The 15,040-nt window shown below is 49.1% G+C and overlaps 1 pseudogene; it reads left to right on the top strand.

Moving 5' to 3' along the window:
• The first annotated feature begins 1,976 nt into the window (after positions 1–1,976).
• Positions 1,977–5,969, top strand: LOC149355622 (uncharacterized; annotated as a pseudogene).
• The last annotated feature ends 9,071 nt before the right edge of the window (positions 5,970–15,040 follow it).

The following is a 15,040-nucleotide window of genomic DNA, read 5'->3' as shown; positions in this document are numbered from 1 at the left end:
GTATACTGCCAGAGTTATACGACTGAGAAAAAATGCACTGTAGTGTGATTGAACAGTATTCCACGGTATGTTGCAAAAATTTTACATTGATCTCGTCGACTCCACAAGATAATTTAGGTTTTAATTTGTTTATTATTGCTTTATGGTCAGTGAATTGCGTTATGGTCAGTGAAAACTTTCACAACGTTACTACTGCTATTGGAGGCCAAGTATATGCAGATGTTGAGTATTGTCGAGATGACATTGTTTGGTGTGGCCAACAGGCCCTTTAGAAATTAAGCCTGGCAACCTAGCAGGCATCATCATCAGCGACTCTGATCATGGCCGCGCGCAATTTTTTGGACATGGCTCTCGCAGAAGCAGCATTGGGGGTGCATAGCGGTGCCAAAGAGGCGACACAACGAGGCCATATCCAACGCTGTACCTGCAGAATACCTTTAGCGCGTGTTGAAAGAAATGGAAAATGAGAATGTGCAGTGGTCCAGGGATTTGACTATCGTTCCGGACGCGTATTGCAAAACCATATCCTGTAGGCGCACTCGTGCAGGCGACGCCCAGAAGTGCGATCACATGACATGACGTCCCTTCCGCCGACAGTTCGTTGAACGAGCACTCCGCGGGTGGCACAGAACCCTTTGCTGTTCTAGGCATACACGACTGCGACCCGTAGTGAGTCGTCCTGAAGGCCTAGGGTTAAGGAACGGCAAAACAAACGGGGCAGTAATCGGTGTTAGAAAAAAAAGGCTGCGATATTGGAGCAAAATATGTCAACACGCAATTAGAACAACCGGTTCAAATGCAGAGCTGAGCCAGAATCAGTACATTCACAAAAAAAATAAGGTACATCTTTTTCTAACATTCCTAGTGTTTACTACTCGTTCTCGTGACATTCAGGTTATGTAGCGAGTGGGATATAAGCTTAACAGACGCTGCTTCTATGTCACTTGTTACAGCCATGAAATCATTGAAACTCATTACATGCTTGACCTAGTATAAAAAAGTTTCTCACGCGCGCTTGACGCGCGCAAGGCTGACTACGAATACCTTGGTTTCTTTGCAAAGCGGCTACATGTACAACACTTCGCTATCACTTTTGCATCTCAAATCTATCTAACGAGATTTGCCGTCCCAGTACAGCAGTCTTCAGTGTCATATCGTCAGTAGCGTAAACGATATTTGTCTGTACGGCTCGAGATGACGGGACTGACGGCACTGTCCAATAAACAGGAGCTTTGATGCGTAGGCCTTTCAAACTTTCAAAACGTACACGCTTCTTACTCCGTGTAGTTGGAGTCGATGACAGCCCCATGAGGTGGAAGGTGAAATATTCGGCGACATTTCGAACAAAAAGTTGAAGCTACACTGTGTGCTGTCCTAGGATGATTCCTCGGGGCTCTCCTCCTTAGATGGCCTAGATTCGCCACCTCATCTAGAACATCGTCGCTTGGCTCTCGAAGAACACGACGTTTATTCCGTACCGGAAGATCCTGCCTAACAGTTGGCCCATTTCTTTCTTTGTTTACCCTCTAGAGGTGTGCAGAACAGTACGCAGTCTGGAATAGAGTTCAACTTAAGCGCCTATGTCGTCGTGTTTATTGTCCCGTCCCTGTGTCTAAGCGCTGTTTACAATTATTTCAAATTGTTTTCTGAAGCTGCGGCAGTGCAGCTTTTAGAGGGAAAATATCCTCTCGTTTTGCAAACGCACCGATGGTTTACGGCAACTGCGCTGTATTTCACAATGGGTTCACGTGCTCACCAATGCATAGGCATTGGTCATGTGAATTCAGTAATTAGAACTCACTCCGGCTGTTTCGGAACACTGTCCTGAATCGACAGTCGTTGCGTGCCGCTGCTGATGTCGGCCCGACGCTAGGGAAACCCTTTAAGCAGAGAAGGCGGTACGTAGTGCTAGTTCATGGTCTGTATGTATTTGCAAATTAATAGGCATTTGGTTTATGTGTCGGTCATGCGCCAGAATGAACAAGAGTGCGTACTTTGCAGTCAAAAGCATTTTGTTATGCTTACGTGGGACTAGTGCATTGAAGATTGAACAAAAACGGGCTGCTTCAAACAATGCGGTGCTTTCATGGCAACTTGCTACGCACCTTAAAATGACCATGATTGCCCTCATTGGTTCTTTAGATTTCGCTTTATAGGGAGGAATAAACGTTCACCTTTTCCCGCGCTATGTTTATTTTGTCGCCTTACTGCTTGTGCGCATTTTCTAAGTGCAAGCTGAAAGGAGACGTTCATCCTTTCTCCATACTAACGCTGTCCCGTGCCCCTTGCTCCCAGTGGCAAGCATGGCACGCATCCAAGGCTCACGTCGACCAGGCCGTTCTTGTCCATACAGCTGGAGAGCACATATCGGGCCGTTATTTGACCTCTAATAAGGTCTTTCTTTCTCTATGGCTAAGAGGAGTCTTTTCTCATCTTTCGATGAATTGCTTCCTTTGAGCAAAGGCGACACTCGTGGTCGCGAAACCGAGCGAGGCCTCAGCTTTGGCTAACGACTGGGCTGTTGTCTAACATGTTCCTTTTTGCTTTAGCAGAACTATGGCAGCAGTCACGATCGGCACCCTTTATTTTTTATTCATATTCTGCGCGTGTGTGATGTGCTTGTTGTTTCTGTATATTTAGTTAGTAACACTTTACCCCTGTTCTTTCGTACTATTTTTGAGTCGCCTCTCTCCCTACTTTCTATCCCATCCCTTTTGGCTGCGCTGGCAGCAGATTTGAGCACGGGCCTTGTGGTGACGTCACCTGCGGAAGAGAAGGCAATACCCACCTTGGCTGCCGCTGCACACGTTGGCACTGCACAGTTCAGCGCCGCACAGGTGCACACTGCGCCTTTTGGCACTGCATGTCGGTACTCCAAACGCTAGAACTTACTGGTCAGCACTCCACACGTCGGTACTGCAAACATCAGCACTGCACCTGTCGCCAACACACAGGTCAACACTGCTCTGTTTCGGATTCCTGCTGAAGTGGAAGAACCCACTCCTCTCTGCAGCAATAACCGTACCGAGCTAGTCGAAGACCCAGCAAAGAGAAGCGTCACCTGTCTCCCTGCGGGTGCCAGCATTCGCAATCAGTGGAAAGAACGCCCTGCCATGGAAGAAGACGAACCTGTTAATGTGCAGCACACAATCGTCATCAGCGTTTCCAAAGCCTCAGGAAGCGAAAAGGAAGAAGAGGAGAACGATGTTATTTTCTCAGGCACGTACTGAGAAGCGCCTTTTGGAATTGCAGCCCCATCGTATGGAAAGCCCTGGCACCGGCTGGTCGAGCAGCTCCGGCACCACTGGCCAGGGTCAGTAACATGCAGGCGTCACCGTCAGTGGAACTACTCGAAGTCGAGCGTAAGCTCCCAGCAGGCCTGATGACGGCAGCAGCCGGTGTAGAGTACCTGCAGGTTGAGCGGTCTCTTTCCAACGATGCGCTCTGCCCTGTGGAAGAGCTATACTTGTCTCCAAGATCTGACGGTCTCCACCCAGAAGGTGTGTTGATGACACCGACAAAAGCAACACACTTTGAAGACAAACCTGTACAAGTCATCGAGTCTTTTCGCATTGATCCAGCTTTGGGCATTCCTCTTGTTGAAGCTGGGAGAGGTGTCCACGTCGCTGCAGAAAAGAAGACACCTGTTCCTGCCGGTGTTTCTCTTCCTTTGACTCCTATCGGCCCTTTCGATTGCTCCCCATCGCCTTCTGATACAAGCAGCACGCATGAGATGCCTGCGAAGCCATAACCGACAGCTGCAAACTCAGGACAGTCAGCTCCAAAACGCACTGCACCTGAGGCTCAACGTGATGAAAGTGGCGCTGAAAAAGCTGTGAAGGCACCTGAGCGTTCAGGTGAACCATGCTGGAGGCGTGAAGTTGTGATCTCTTCCTACAACCTCCGAGAGAGACGGATGACTGCTTCGAAAGAGGAGCAACACGGTTTGGCAACAGTGACACCACGCGCATCACGTAGGAAAGGCGTGCCACCATCTCACAGCTCACCAGCTACTCTGGCCAAGGCTCACCACTGCAGGAAGTTGAAAGGGAGCTGCAGAAGCAAGGCATCACGAGCGTGCAAGACAAGAGCTGCAAGCGAGGAACCATTGTCAGCAGAAATCTGCACTAAGAGGGGGCTATTGCAGCGCTCTGCTAGAAGAAAATGGGCAGGCGGTAAGATCGCAGGTACACCCAGCACCAAGCTTAAAATACCAGGTCCAAGCCGGAAGTCGGAGACGCCCAGTCGGGGAGGAAGAAGCCACGTGGAAGCCACCTTGGCCCCTCCACGAAGCGCAGCCAAGACGCTGGCCACACCCAGCCCTGGCAGGCAATCAAAGATACCCAATCCGGGAAGGGTAAGGGTATCCAGGAAGCAGTCTGCAACGCCGAGGCCCAAACGAGAGTCACAGACCAGCAAAGTGGAAGCACCTGAAGAGCCTGCCACTCCAACCACTGCAAGGCTCGAGGCAGCACAAGAGGTGAGGGGGCAGTCCAGAGCAGGCAGAACCAGGCAGAAGCCGCCAGTAACGCACAGTCCTCGAAAGCAGGCTGCTCAGACACCGAGCCCTGAAAGGGAACCGCGTCTGCGCAGTACTGCCAAGAGCAAGAATCCGAGCCATTCGAAGACCACCGGGGACAGGCGGTGTCCTTCTTCCACAAGCATAGTGCAGGAACGAACGACTGCCGTTAAGGACAAAACGCCATTGCAGAGGTTCAGGGTCAGGCCTGCAAGCGCTTCCACTTCTTCTGTTGCTCTAAGAGAGCCTGCACCCACAGCACCTGATCACAGATCTCATCTGGCTCTAGACAAGCAGTTAACTCCCATAGAACGTGCGTCATCTTCACTTAAGCAGAGTCCCCCCAAGCGAACTTCTCGGATGCCGATTCCCACACGTGGCTGGCCCATGCCTAGTCCTGCTGAAGACAAAGCACCAAGTCCTGCAAAGAAAACCACAAGGCTGCATCAGCGTTTCCCTACTGCGGACTTCCAAGAACGCTTACTAGAATCAGGTTCTATTGAAGGCAAAGAGCCCAGCAAGAAGGCAAGGGGCAGAACACCAAGGTGTTCCCCGTCCACAGGTGCAGCGAAAGAGTTGCTGCCTACGTCGGCCCGACGCAGTTCCCGCCTGACACCTGACAGGCAGCACGGCCCCGAAGGGCGCACTGCAGCACCACCGTCCAGGCTAAATGGTTCTCGATGCAGGGCTGCCCCAGCAGGTAGCATGCACCAAGCTCTTGAGAGCACTGGTGACGGTTATTGTAGTGGAAGTGACGCTGAGACAGTGCGTCACGCGAGAAGTGGAAACCACTCAAGCAAGTCCGTCCAGACTACGCACCCAAAAAGGTCTACAGTAGCTCGACGCAGCCGTTGGCTCTCTAGAAGCGCAGCGCTGGACACAACTGCTGAAGCGCCTGACGCCCAGCAGAGCAGAAGCGGGAGCCAACCTCGACAACACCCTGTAGTCGTGGCTCCGCTAAGGCTAAGCACAAGGCCAGTGAAGGGATGTAGTCTTCGGTTGGAGATGTAGACACCGCTGCATTTTCGAGGAAACGGGCCAGGACATGAGCTGGTGCTGAAGGTTACGCTCTTGTCCAGCATGTAGAGCCTGCTGATTAAGGCTCCGAGACAAAGCCGCCAGCGGCTGTATTCTCGCCGCCCGTCACACGGCGCCGCCAGTTGCAGAAATCCGAGGACAGTCTGCTGGTGCCACGTCGTCTCCTTCTACGACCAAGGAAGACACTCCGAAAATGGAGCCGCAGAGGCGCGTCGTGATAGTGCCTGTGCTCTCATGGACACTGGAGCACAGCAGAAGGGCAGCTGCAAGGAGCACAAAATTCCAGGAGACTCCCAGGCAACCAGTGGTTCGTTACAAGCTTAAGCTGAAACAGCCAACAGTTCCAGTGTACCGAACGACTCCGTAACCATCCACCAGGACTGCCAGCACTAAAAACACGAAAAGAGATTAATAGTGGCTACTTCTTTTCAAGCTGGTGCAAATTTCTATGGTATAGTTTTGTTTAATACTTGTGATAGAATTGGTTTACGTAATTACTCGCCAATTTCTATTTTGTCCAAGGGTCTGGAAAAAACGATTTATAAGAAGTTATCAGATTTCTGTAATAGATTTTAATCTTGTCAGCCCATGGCAGCATGGCTTTGGCAAATCCATGAAAACTGCATTGCTGTTGCAGAAAGAAGTTATTCAGAAAGCTGTTCAGAAAGTTCAACGGTTGTGGACAGGAATTTGCGTTAACTTTTCAAAGGCCTTTGACCGCCTCAATTACTAAACCCTCTTTAAAAAACTGGAGTTGTGCGGAGTTCGTGGGACAGTTCTACGTCTTCTCCAGTCTTATCTGCAGCACCGTGTGCCGTGAGTTAGCAGTGAGAACACTATGTTCTACATTGAAGGCATTTCTACTTATTTTCCCGGGGGAAGCTTTCTCGGGCCAATCCTTTTTATTTTGTACATTAATCACATCACTTCAATTAGCAATAAAATTCACTACGGTATCTACGCTGATGATACTGCCCTATTCACTCTGGTAGAATTAAATGGAGTGAATTGAAGTCACTACCTTTAAGCCCGCAAAAACAAAAGCTGTCCTTTTTCATTCAAGACAGCATTTGACAGCGATAGACTATGTGTTATTTCTTGTTAATTGGGAAATAGAATTTCTTAACGCAATAAAAATTGTGTTTTCTTCAGCGCAGACATGTCAAGGGATGCCACTTTGAGCATGCGAGTACTCATCTCTTCTTCCTGTTTTCATGAAGCCCTCTTGCTAACCTTAATTACCAATTTTTGGTATGGTGGAATTCTACGCAGACAAATGTGAACAAATTATACCTTTTGCAAGAAAGAGTGATTTGTTGTATTGGAAATTGGAGTTTTGATGCCCATACTGAACAACCATTCAAACGTTTTACCATTGTCCCGGTACATAACTCTTATGACTACTGTTTAAATGTCAGGTATGAGAAATCCGTCAAAATAACCAGACTGCGTGTTTGCAGTTACCAGATTTAAAGGCCAATGTTCCCATTTACCTACTGTCGTGTCCGGTCGCTGTGTTGAATGCAGCGAAAGACGCACACGGTACTTTAAGACTTCGTTTATTTAAAGCCGATGAGGGTGCGACCAGCGTCGACCGAGGCAGGAGCCGAACTGGCCGCCCGAAGAAAGGAGGGAGTGGAGAAGCGTCCACGGCAGGGAGTGGCTTCCCAGAACAGGAGGAGGGTGCGGGGGCGCACCGTGGGGGGGCATCCGGCGACAGCGTGCGACGAGGGGCAAGCGGTCGTTAGGAGGAGGATGCGAGTGGTCGTTAGGAGGAGGATTGAGTGGTCGTTAGGAGGAGGACGCGGGGGCGCACACACACAAAAGCAATAAGGGGACACAACACTTCCTTCCCCCTTAGAAAGTTGCCTGGTATCGTGCAGGGGGTCGGCGCTCACGCGTGGAGGCGCGCTGGCTTTGTGCGCTCGGGGGAGAAACACTTGTAGGCTGGCTGTTGTTCGCTGTGTCTCCTGGGTCTGTCCTGGGCGAAGTCTCTTCTTCCGGGAAGAGGTGCCAGGCTATGTGGGAAAATGGTGCACGTGTTCTCTCCGCTGGCGGACAGCTCTCAGACGGCGTCGTAAATCTACGCAGCTGGTTGAGATGTCGGCGTGCTACTGTGCCATGTATGTTGACGAGCCAAGAGCGCAGGCCTATGCGTCTGACAATTGTAGCTTCCTCCCAGCGTGGCTTTTTCAGAAACTGTCGGGCGAGGACGCGCTGCTCCTCATTAAGCGTGCCGCAGCGCGGAATTGCTTTTTCTTCCCGGAACGTCTCTGCCTTTGGCTCGGGGAGGATGGCTGTGAGCTGGGTTCGCATTTCACGCTCGAACATCATTTTCGAGGGGGTCTCGCCTGTTGTGCTCTGAACCGTCGTGTGCTGCTTGAAGAGAAAGCGCGCAAGGCGGCGCTGCAGCGAGCCTGTCTGATCTCTTTCAAGGGCGCGTTTTAGCTCGGCTACGTAGCGCTCGGCTTGTCCGTTTGTCGCTGGGTGGTAGGGGGCCGATGTAACTGATGAGATCCCGTTGTCGCGATAAAACTTGAGGATCTCCGCAGACACAAACGGTGTTCCGTTGTCCGACACTACCTTGCGCGGCAGGCCGAACGTTGCAAATAGTGATCGGAGGTTGTCAATGACTGCTGCCGAAGTCGTCTGTCCCATTTGCCTTATCTCAAGCCACTTTGTGTAGGCATCTACGACCACAAGGAAAGTGCAGCCCTCAATTGGTCCTGCAAAATCAATGTGCAGTGTGTGCCATGGTGTGTCTGGCTTTTCCCATTCTGGGACAGGAGCTTTCGGCGGGGCGCTCCGGCTGCTCTGGCAAGGCTTGCATTCTCGCACCACTGTTTCGATGTCGTTGTCAATGCCAGGCCACCACATGTAGCTTCTGGCACACTTTTTCATTGCAACGATGCCCCGATGTCCGGCGTGGATGAGAGACATAGCTTGTGCGCGTAGTTCTCTCGGCATCACAACTCGGGACCCAAATATGATGCAGCCGCGATGGGTGCTCAACTCTGTAGCTCGCCTGCGGTAAGCGTCGAAGTTGTCCCCTTTGAGTTTATGCACGTTGCCTTGTTGAACAGCTGTGTAAACTAGCCGGAGAGCTGCGCACTTCTGCGTAGATGCTGCAACTGTGCCTGCTGTAAGCGGAGGTTCTGGCAGTGCTTCGAACATCAGAACGTCTCCTGGTGGAAATGGTTCGTCAACAGTTGCGTCTAGTGGCAGACGGCTTAGCGCATCGGCGTTTTGATGTTTACCGCATATCATCACGCCTAGTGGAGAAAACCAGTTTCTCCCTAGAAGGCTTGATCCTGTGCCCTTCACAACAAGCAGAGGTAGCGTATGGGTCTGGCCGTTGTAGTTAACCTGCACGTTGGCAGAGCCCAATAGTGGCAGATTCTGTCCTGACCACGTTCGCAGGTGCGTGTCGTCTTGTTGCAGGGCGGGTGCGTCAGATGGCCATGAAGTTCGGAACGTGTCCTCACTGATCAGAGTACAGGCTGCGCCGGAGTCCACCTCGAACTTAATCAGCTGGTGATGTACGCTTACTTCTGTAAAAATCTTCGGTCGCGTGCCGAGATTCATGGTGTTCAGGTCGTACAACACAGATGGTGTTGCTGATGTTGCTCCATGGAGATCAGATAGCGGCGTATTCTCTGAGGCGTTGACGCTGTGATTAGGCTGGGAAGGTGACTTTATCTTGGCAAGTCTCCGTTTCGTAATGCATGCTCTTTCGATATGCCCTCGCTTGTGGCAAAAATTACACGTGGCTGACTGGAATCGACATCCCTGGGGGTTGTGTTGGTCGTCACACCGCCAGCAGCGTTGTGCCTTTTTGATCGATTTTACAACAACAGAAGGCTTGCGCACCTGGTTGCTTGTCTGGTGTACCGGCTCGGTGTTCCGGCGAATCCCTCTCTGCTGGTGACCGGCGCTCTCCGCTCGAACGGCGATGTCGTAAGCTTTGCTGAATGTGAGGTCCTTCTCAGCGAACAGGCGCTGCTGCAGTGACTCGTCACTCAGTCCGCACACAAATCTGTCGCGTAACATCACGTCCAAGGGAAGCATGGTGGTGTTAGCAGAAGAAGCTGCGTCTCCCTCCTGCCCGGTAGCTGTTGTCGACAGCGTTCCAAAATTGCAGTCGGCAGCGAGCTTCTTGAGCGCGGCTACGTAGGCGCTCACAGTTTCTCCTCCCAGTTGATCTCGTCGTTGGAAGCGAGCCCGGCTGTAGACCTCGGATGGCCTTGGGTCGTAGTGCTTTTGCAGCGCTTTTACGATGTCGTCGTAAGACACTGCCGCTGGTGTGCTTGGCTGAATAAGGGCGCAGACAGTATCGTAGGTCTGCTCCCCGCACAGCGTCAGCAGGTTGGCCCTCTTCAAGGCTGGGTCTGTGATGTTGTTAGCTTCAAAGTAGAACTGAAGGCGTCCAACCCACGATGACCACGATGAGCCGTTGAATTCTGGTATCTGATTGGGAAACCCTCGCGTAGCCATGGCTTGTCAATAGCGTTGCGTAGCGCGGGTCGAATCCACTTTCTCGTCGCCACTGTCGTGTCCGGTCGCTGTGTTGAATGCAGCGAAAGACGCACACGGTACTTTAAGACTTCGTTTATTTAAAGCCGATGAGGGTGCGACCAGCGTCGACCGAGGCGGGAGCCGAACTGGCCGCCCGAAGAAAGGAGGGAGTGGAGAAGCGTCCACGGCAGGGAGTGGCTTCCCAGAACAGGAGGAGGGTGCGGGGGCGCACCGTGGGGGGGGCATCCGGCGACAGCGTGCGACGAGGGGCAAGCGGTCGTTAGGAGGAGGATGCGAGTGGTCGTTAGGAGGAGGATTGAGTGGTCGTTAGGAGGAGGACGCGGGGGCGCACACACACAAAAGCAATAAGGGGACACAACACCTACTTCGACAGCAAGAATTTTGGTTCGTTCCATATTGTAAAGCTGAACTCAGACGTGAGATGTGTTATACTATGCCGCGGCTTAAAAAGTCTTGTGGCCGCCGCGGTGGCTCAGTGGTTATGGGGCTCGGCTGCTGACCCGAAAGACGTGGGTCCGATCACGGCTGCGGCGATCGAATTTTGATGGAGGCGAAATTCTAGAGGCCCGTGTACTGTGCGATGTCAGTGCACGTTAAAGAACCCCAGGTGGTGGAAATTTCCGGAGCCCTTCACTAAGGCGTCCCTCATAGCTTGAGTCGCTTTGGGACTTCAACCCCGCAAACCAAACCAAAAAGCATCAGATACCAGGAACTTGCAGGTAGAAAAATGTAGACTGTACTCCATCAAAGATAGTTTTTTCTAATACCTATTTAAATATGAACCATCGTAACTAAGGAAACATAGGAGGGGAGGGGAGTTGTCTACAAAATTCCACTCTCATGTGGAAGGCAGTGCATAGGCTAAACTCACAGATATTTGAACACGCCTCCTCTAGAGCGCAAGAAAAAAGTATGCAACATCGCCACAGACGGCCATCTGGCTGCGCATTGTAAAAAATGCGACGCGGAACCACCTTGCCGCCCCTTGTTCGATATGACGATCACTTTGTATCGTCACCGAAATGAACTGACATGGGAACTTACGGAAGCTTTGGAGATAGCTCGAGCAGGGGATAAATTTGCTAGTGGCCGTCTGTGATATTATCGAGGCAAGAGCTTGATTTCTTGGCTGAGCCCGTGGCTTGGCTGCTTCTCAGCAATTTTTACTTGGTTCTCGTGGTTTTTTTTACTTCGACTGATTCAGAAGGGCATGTGCTCCTTTCCGCATTAAGCGCTGTGTTGAAAGTTACCATCTCGTCGCCGTCGTCGTCGTCTTTGTTCCTGCGCTATGTTTCTTTAGTTACGATGTATTACGAACCCGCCCAAGCCTATTCGCTTCTAAATATGGACGGCGCTAAGCTGATACTATATAATATGTATTTATTATTTTCTTTTTCTTAGGGTTTGTTTGCAATTATCAGGCTATTAGTTGATATGTAAGTAATATTTGATGCTGAATGTTCGCTGCATGCCATGTACAGGGGGGCTCGAGTTCCGTTCAAGCGAAAAAAGTTCTCTTTTTGCCTGAGCCTGCCAACATCTTTATGAAGTAAATAAAAATGAAATAAAAAAAAAAACGGTCTTGTAGATTGCTGCCATTTCTTGAGGTCTAAATTCGGCTAGATCAGAAGTACAATGTACACATGCAGCCTGAAAATGGCCTCGAAACCTCCCTAGCAAATACTTTTAACTGCGAGCGAGCTTTTAAATGTATTTGCACCTTTTTCTCTTAAACACAAAAACATTTTGTAAGCACTGTATCTGCGACGGAATTGCGTGTGCCAAGTTGCAGCTTCGGCAACTGTGCCTCGCCGGAACGTGGCAGGCTCAGTGACAGCTAGATTTTAGACATCGGCTTGAACAGTACAATGTAGTCGAGCATAGCGGTAAGGCGACAAGCGCTCCCATGTTTCAATTGTACCCCACCTTCCACAGCTGGTGATTGAGCAGTGGAGAAGTTCTCCCTTGGATGCAAAGTAGGCGTCTTGAAGCGTAGAGTTGTGGGCATCAGTTACGACAGGCGTGGCTTCAAAAGTTATCGCAGCAGGTGCTAAAGAAGCTGTGTGCAGGCTTAGCGGTCTGGGATGGTTGGTTTGTTTCTCTTTCAAAGGAAGAGCAGCGCATAAGACAAGGACAAGTGCTTATCTTGTAGTCGGTTACACTGTCCTTATTCGTTGCGCCGCTTTTCCCTTAAAATTTGTTTGCTTTTCTGTCCCACTGGTGCCAGCCTTCTGTACTTGTGAACAGTGGTGGTGCCAAAAACGTGTTCTTACATGCTTTTGTTATCGGTACTTGTCGCTGCATCACTGAATTTTGTGGTGCTTTTTGCGTACCATGGAATCGTGATGAGATGATGAGAGGAGTTTTGCTGTTTTTGTGAGCAGTACAAGCTTCCTGGAGTGATGGCACTTGCCACAAAGGCAAATTCTGACAAGAAAGGGGTGGTGTAGTTGATGCTGTGCTTAGTACGGGTAGAGACATGGCATTATGGTATTCGTGCAGATGTTTTTTCTTCTACTTTAAATGCCACCTTCATTGTTTCACTTTGCTTTTAAGAAATTACTTCTACGAGAAAATAGGTAAATACCTGGAAGTTATCGCAGTAAAGCAATTTGCCTATTCTTGCATGAAATTAGACGAAATTTGATGTACGTGTGTAACAAATTCAGTGTATGTGAAGCAATAAATTTCGTTCACTACAACTTGAGAACGACGATAAAATGCCATGCCGTGGTGTGCGAGGAATTCTTGAAAAATGGCACCTCCTGTGCCCAGATGTCTACCTTTTCTGGTGATTCTAGGCACATCGAGTAATTCCTGTGGGAACAGCTGGAGAACTTTGCGGGCATGACAGGCGACATCGAGAGTGCACACCTCAGCGTAACTTCCGAACGCATTTCTTCTGGTACTTTGCTCAACTTCAACGTCTTCGAAAGGAGCTTGCAACACCTTTCGCTGCTGCGGATGATGCTTTGGGAAGGCTTCGTCCTTGCAAGTCGGTTTCACTCATCGAAAAAATGACACCGACAGCACCGCGCCTTCGCGGCAACCCAACATTAACTGTTTGGGAGGAGTCCTTTCATCCGCGATAAAAGAGAAGATCTGCTGTTGTCGGGTACGCTCATGCGGAGAACTAACACCAACACGACGTTGCCAGGCATAGCTTAGGCCTTTGATTTTCTGTGAAACAATAACCTGACAGAAATTACAAGGCTCCAGCAACTGCAGAACTTGAGCTGATGTTCCAGTTAAACGGGGGGGGGGGGGGGGGGGGGGGGGCAGGACAGGCTTCTATAGCCCCAGTCAATTCATGCATGCATTGATTATTTTCTCAGAAAAAAACTGCATTGTCTCCTGGGCTGCAAGTTGAGTAAATAGCTCGACGGGGCCAAGGAGACCGTTACGTGGTAGTGTTACGAAGGGGAAAAATAAATACGGTTATATGTCACCGTACCGATATACACCACATACGCAAAATATAAATTTCAAAGACACAGTCAAAGGCACCATTTGTTTGATAAGAAAAAAATAGCATATAGGTCACAATACCCCAATTACCATAGTCACAATGAGACACGAACACATAAGAAAAGACAGGAGATAAAATACAATACGGTTCATGAATTTGCAAAGTACTGGCGCATTTGCTTTGGACTAACACTGCCTGTGAACATATTGAGCGTTGATGGCAGGTTATGTGCTAATGACTGATGTTTGTAATATCTACGGCAATGGGGGGGGGGGGGGGGGTTTCCCAGACATCTGGATATTTTGTGTGTAAGTTAGTAGTACGTTGTGTTAAAGATGCCAGAGATAACAGAAAGGTTTGAACCTCAGTAGAAGAGAAGCCCACTGCTTGCCATAATCGATATCTATATATGTTCTCTACTAATGATATTAAAAGAAAGGAATTCATACTTAGTGATAGACTGTGGTTTGATCTTCGCAATGCAGCGGATAATTTTTTCTTTTGCAATAATCGAAGTTTGCTTAAATTCGTATTTGTACTTGCACACCATATTAACAAAGAGTAGTTTAAATGTGAATTGAATAAAGCATGGTAGTTAGGATTTTACAGGATGCTACCCACGTCAACGTGATAGCATACCTGTAAATGGGGACAGTTTTTTCATAAGCTAGTTGATATCAGCATCCGAGCTTAAGATGGAAGAAAAATGTAGACCAACGTTTTCGTGGTTGTGGACAATGTCTATATTGTGGTATTCAAAATTAATAGGGTGCTTTATTTCGAGGGGTTTATTTCGGGTACGGAGTATAATTGGTTTTGTTTTTTTGGACATATCCAAATAGCGTTTAGTTTGGACCACATGTATAGCTTTTCCACGGCTTCATTTCTTTTTAATATTTACCTGTCGACATTGGTACCACCAATAAGTATATTGCTGTCCTCTGCATGCAAAATAAATTAAATCGAGAATCTATGTCCACGATATCATTTGTATATGCATTACACAATAACGGCCCTAATACACTACACTGTGGGACCCGAAATGTAATGAGGAGGAGGGAACGCGTATAACTACTTATAGATACAAACTGAGTCCGGTGGCTAAGGTAAGACTTAAGAACGGCTAAACAATTTCTGCGGATACCAGGGACTGCAACTTACGGAGAATGTTTTCATGAAGGCAATCAATGCTTTACTAAAACCGAGAAAAATAGAAACTATAGGCACATTTTTTTAATACTCTGCAAGGAACTTTCATTTAATGCTAACAGAGCTGATTCCGTTGATCTACCTTTACCGAACTCGTACTTAGCAGCTGTGATGACAGTTTCCTTGTGTAAGAGTTTTGTTATGCGAGTAAAAATAATTTTTTCAGTTCCCTCCGAGAAGACAGGTAGCACAGATATCAGGTGATATTTCGTGGCTAAGTTTCGTTCGCCACCTTTTAAAATTTGACACGCTAGTTTTAATTTTGTGAC

Source organism: Amblyomma mixtum, chromosome 3, assembly GCF_055824585.1.
Source record: "Amblyomma mixtum isolate Tamu chromosome 3, ASM5582458v1, whole genome shotgun sequence".
Lineage (NCBI taxonomy): Eukaryota > Metazoa > Arthropoda > Arachnida > Ixodida > Ixodidae > Amblyomma > Amblyomma mixtum.
The sequence above is the reverse complement of the archived record's forward strand: the minus strand, read 5'-3'. Positions and strand labels throughout refer to the sequence as shown.